The sequence below is a fragment of the Mustela putorius genome, unplaced genomic scaffold, assembly GCF_011764305.1.
Source record: "Mustela putorius furo isolate JIRA1106 unplaced genomic scaffold, ASM1176430v1.1 tig00537227_pilon_pilon_pilon, whole genome shotgun sequence".
Taxonomy (NCBI): Eukaryota; Metazoa; Chordata; class Mammalia; order Carnivora; family Mustelidae; genus Mustela; species Mustela putorius.
In genome coordinates this window covers 15,522,074-15,526,820 of record NW_025422368.1, presented here as the reverse complement: position 1 = coordinate 15,526,820, position 4,747 = coordinate 15,522,074, and positions in this window count along the sequence as shown.

The window sequence follows — 4,747 nt, the reverse complement described above, 5'->3', positions numbered from 1 at the left end:
CTATGTGTGTTAGGCTTTTTGATTCACCATGAAAACTCAGTATTCCTGGCATATAGCAAATAAAAACAGAATGCAATCTCAGAGGTGATGTGTACCAAACAAATCCACGAGGGTGGGTCAGAAATTTCAGGGGGTCCAGGTGCTTATTAAAAGTTCTAGAGGGGTCTTTGATGTGAATTTTTTATAATGTAGCCCTATGGGCCATCAGCTGGGTAGAAGCACCAGCAAACATTAGAACACCAGAAACAGCCTCTAGCTTCATAAATTTCTTGAGAAGCTCCCGATGGTGGGTAGCAATCCATGTGTTTCTGAATGGGAACTCTCTTGGAACATGTAGCCCTTGTTTGGAGTTTTAGAGATGCTGAGCAGGAACTTGATCTAGGCTGGGCTAGAACTGAACCAAGAAGGAAAACAAGGCAAAGTAAAAGAAAAGTTATCTACAAAATGTCATGAAGACAGTCTGGTAGAACTTAAAAAGAATATCTTTCAAAATGCTAAGATGATGAGAGGAACAGTTGGTGGATATTGAACAGTAGTATAAATTTGTCCACCTTGGTGAAATGAAGTAAAGCAAAAACCTCTCCCTTAAAAATACAGCACTTAAGATTTAACCTTATTACTCCTAATGTTCTCAGCATGCATGTCCTTTATTGTCCCCACAATCTTTGGTGTTTACTCATTATTATCTTCTAAATGTTACCAAATGGATTATATGAAAGTCCATATAATTGTTCTTTTCTGTTTGGTATTTATAAATGATACCAGTTGTCTGGCCTCTAATAATAACAGTGCAGAAATGTCTACTCGTGGTTACGCCAAACTAACAAGTATCAGACCTCCAAAAATGCCACAATATTGTCTTATCCTTTTTCTTCTGTGACTTCCTCTTTTTTAAAATCCTAGGTTCAAAGCAGATGGTGATGCTTTCCTCACCTTTGCTATCTGGGAGAGTTTCATTTCACAAATACAATCGATTTCATGGATTACTAATCTTTGTTGCCCATAAATTGGATAAATACAAAAACATTTCACCTCTTCAACTCCAAAATCAAATTGAACATAGTCATGGTTTAATCAATTTTTTAATGACAGTCATGAGCAGGATTCTGATTTTTATTTTATCATAAATAATTTCTAAAACTGTTTTTGCAAGTAAGACCCATGGAGCATCTGTCTCAGAATTGCCTATCAAATTGGTACAGATGTTTTTTGGGAAATGAGCACTCTCGTCTGTACATGGCCAGTGAGGCTGCGAAACTAAACAGTTCCTATTGCAGGGAATTTGACAATATTGACCAAATTACATAATGGTTTCACTCTTTAACCAGAAATTCGATTTCCAGGAATTTATCCCAGAGATACAAAAGATCTTGAGTGAAGCATTATTTGTAATGGAAAGTAATATACAAAATATCCTTCAACAGAGTACTGATTAAATCAAGTATGGGTTGGGAAGTCATAAAAAGGGATGAAGAAACTTCTGGATACTAAATGGAGTTCTCTCCAGGACATAGTTCGTAAGAACAAATAAAATGTAAACAGTGTTTCTGGAATGCTACCTTTCTGTAAGAAAGTGAGGGGGGATAATATCAGTATATATTCATCATTCTTTATGATTTTATACAGAAACAATGAAAGGATCAACCAAAAATAGTTACATATTGAGGGAAGGAAGGAGCAGGATGAAGACGACAGGGATCAGTCTTTAGCTGTATCTTGTTATATACTTTTTCATTTGAAATCACGTCAGTGGTGTCGCCTGATTTTTTTTTTAAAGATTTTATTTATTTATTCGACAGAGAGAGAGATCACAAGTAGGCAGAGAGAGAGAGAGGAGGAAGCAGGCTCCCCGCTGAGCAGAGAGCCCGATGTGGGACTCGATCCCAGGACCCTGAGATCATGACTTGAGCCGAAGGCAGCGGCTTAACCCACTGAGCCACCCAGGCGCCCTGTCGTCTGATTTTAAAAGAAATATTTTTAAAAACCAGTTGCTATGAAACAGATGCCCTTGTTGATCATGAGGATACCATGTCCACACACAAGAAATGAATGACCCAAATGACTTTAAATCAAATATTTGACTATTTATCTCTAATGACATATGTGCAAAGGTTAAACCACTAGAAAATCTTACCATGGACCCAGTGGTCTTATGTTTAATACTGGTATTTTTATTTTTAAACTATTATGAATAAGTTATAGTATAAAGCAAATAAATAATTACGTTTGTTTTTAAGAAATAATATTTCAGCATGAGAGGAAAAAACGTAACTATAAAATTTTTAAAAAGAACTTCAAACTCTGCAATCCTAATTTGATTTGAAAATATTACCATGTAATAATGATTAATCCATATTCTTATAAACATGCATTTTTCTAACTCTCCTGAAAAGACACTAGCAATGAACTTCTCTGGCAGGAACACTGACATTCCTCCCTAGAAGGAAAGGACTCCATGGAGAAAACTACTGATTCTCAATGTAGGGTAACAAATAGTTAATAGGAGCTTAGGACATTTTTCTACTCAAGAAATGAAGAAAAGCATCCAACCTTACTTGCACCAACTTGAAGTGATTCTCAGTGGCACTGAATGGAACAATTTGAGCATCCAAAGATAAATGATTGACTTTAATGGACAGACACACACACAAACAGTGTGCAGGTGTGTGGTTGCCAAGACAGAAACTGAATACTGTACACTGACAACTGATAAATGAAGAAAAAGAATCACCTATTATCCCATTTTTCTTATGTAAACTAAACTCTATTACAGGATTAGTAAGTAGCTGATGATGAAAAGTTGGGTGTTTGTTTTTTTTTTTAAAGATACAATTTTCAAGTAATCTCTACACCCAACATAGGGCTCAAACCCACAACCCCAAGATCAAGAGTCACATATACCCAGGCATCCCAAAAAGTTGTTTTTTAATAATTAAATCCTTGCTGGTAAATACATAAGAAGTTATAGAATTTAGCCCCATTTCATAACTTTCACTGAAATAATCTATACAGATAATGATTATCAATGAGTAGTCAAACTGTAAGATGAAAATTGATGACATTTATAATGAAGGATCAGCCTGCCAACCACGATCCCACTGATAAATCTTAACATAGAAAGTGCAAAAACAAGAGATACTCTGTGCCTCTTTGTGTGATGCCATAGGAAATTCTCAGTGTCATCTGTGAAATATTCTTGTCAAAAAGACTGAACACAAACCTAGAAATCTCCAGGAAAAAGTCCAATTATAGGAAGTAAATGAAACAGAAGGAATTTGGGGAATAGAAGAACATTTAAATGACATGAACATGAAGAAGTAATTAGTTAAATATGGAAGGTAGGACTTTGTTCAAACAAATAACCTGATTTCTCCAACAAATCAATGTCCTGAAAGGAAGACTGAGGTAGAGTAAGAGACTTAAGAGCCTCAGCAACCAAATGCAATGAGGAAATGTATGAACTTGAATGGAAAATAATTACATCTATTTTCACAAGTAGTGAAAGAGAGGTTATTTTCTACCTAACTTGTATATGCCCTCTACCTCTTGGGCATCCTTTGTCTGTAGAAAAATATTTTGATCTTTAGGTACATTTTGGGCCAGTAGTCAAATAATCCTAGGGCCGATTTAAAAATCTGAGAATATTTTAAGGTTTGTCTTTCATACCTGTTTTGAAAGCCTTTACATTTTTGTAGGGTAATTTTTCCCAAGCCATGAATATAATCTATTCAAACATGTTTATGCTATCCATTCTGTTTTTAAATTGAAAAAAAAATGATAACAGTGTTTATGAAGAAAAGTTTAAATAAAATATTTTTAATCTTTAAAAAAGAACTAAAACTAGTTTTAGTTTTAGCATTTCTTTCAATTATGAGAGTAGACAACAAACAATACCAGTATTCACAGTATACATAATCGCAACTAGAAACCACCCATTTCACATATATTTTTATCCCATTATAGTCATTGCATTTATCTCATTATATTGTTTAAATTCACCATAACTTTGAAATTTTAATAGTCATGAGACCTGATGCTATTTAAGGCATTCGTCTTATTATTTAATGCATTAATAAAGAGACACATATATTAGTATATCACAAATTTGTTTTAAAAATAAGAATTTTTCAATATAATCAATTTCTTCTACAATCCTATGTATTTATTTGATGCATTTAAGAACTCTTCTAAGGAAAGGTTGCTACATTTCATCAGGCTGCCCCCAACTACACTCAGGCACAAGCCCACATGAACACACACACACGTATATACACACATGCACCCATGTTCAGAAGCCCTTCAAAACGAGGTGTACCCACCAACCCCCAGGAAAAAACATCACAAATGCCCAGGAGTATGGAAATTGCTGTAAAAAGACCACATCTCCATATTACATAGCTGAATTGGGAATGCTTATCCGTACAATTTTCCATAAAACCAAATGTTAATTCCAACAAATAGAATACTCTCTTATGTTTGTATCTCAAAATTCAAGCCAAGCATCATTAGATGAACAATCTCACACATACATAACTAGGTACGTCCTAACTTGCCTTCTTCGGTGTGTCAGTTCAGACGAGATCGGGCACGTTCAGGGTGATATGGCCGCAGACGAGTGTCAGTTCAGTCTATACTCAGATTATTATTTCATCTGTCCTTCTCTCCCTGAGTTTACCATTCAATTTCTCCTGCTTGTCGGGAAAAAGTCTTGTCACTGCCCTACTGCCCATTCTCAGTTCTCTTTCCT